Raw genomic sequence first — 885 nt, 5'->3', positions numbered from 1 at the left:
TGGCCCGAGGGTGGAGTCGCCACCGTTCCCGGGGGGATCGTGGATCCCTGTGGATCCCAGGATTTGGGATGGATCCCAGGATTTGGGATGGATCCCAGGATTTGGGACGTGGATGTGGCACCTGAGAACAGGGATCGGGGGAACATTGGGATGGACTCCAGAGGCTTTTCCCGCCTTTGCCATTCCATGATTTTTATCCCTGGTGCCCCAGGGATGGGACAATCCCCGAGTGCTGCAGGAGCTTCCCGCGAAGCTCCAAGAGATTCCAAGGCATTCCAAGATTTTTTTAAGGGGCTTGGTGTGACATTTGGGGTCGTTTTCCACGTTTTCCGTGGCATTTTGGGGATCCAAGGGCGGGAAAAGCGACTTTATCCTCGATTCCAGCTGGAATCCCTCGGGATTTGTTCCATCCCGGAGCTGCTCCTTTAGTTGAGATCCAAGAGAAGCCTCCGGAATTCCTGGAGGAATGTTTGTGCTCCGGGTGCTCCGCGTCCCTCCCGCTCCAAAGACTTTTCCAAGACTTTTCCTTGCATGTGGATCTTTCCCGCCCTTGAGCTGCCTCCGAGTGGGGAAACCCTTTTCCTGCCTTCCCAAACTTTTCCCATCTTCCCAAACTTTTCCCTCTTCCCAAATTTTTCCCCTCTTCCCAAACCTTTCCCGTCTTCCCACACTTTTCCCGTCTTCCCAAACCTTTCCTGTCTTTCCAAACTTTTCCCAACTTTTCCCCTCTTCCCAAACTTTTCCCCTCTTCCCGAATTTTTCCCCTCTTCCCAAACCTTTCCCATCTTTTTCCATCTTCCCAAACCTTTTCCTTCTTCCCAAACCTTTCCCCTCTTCCCAAACCTTTCCCCTCTTCCCAAACTTTTCCCCTCTTCCCAAACTTTT

This window comes from Lepidothrix coronata, unplaced genomic scaffold (assembly GCF_001604755.1).
Source record: "Lepidothrix coronata isolate B3197 unplaced genomic scaffold, Lepidothrix_coronata-1.0 Scaffold438, whole genome shotgun sequence".
NCBI classification, from domain to species: Eukaryota; Metazoa; Chordata; class Aves; order Passeriformes; family Pipridae; genus Lepidothrix; species Lepidothrix coronata.
This window is presented reverse-complemented; position numbering follows the sequence as displayed.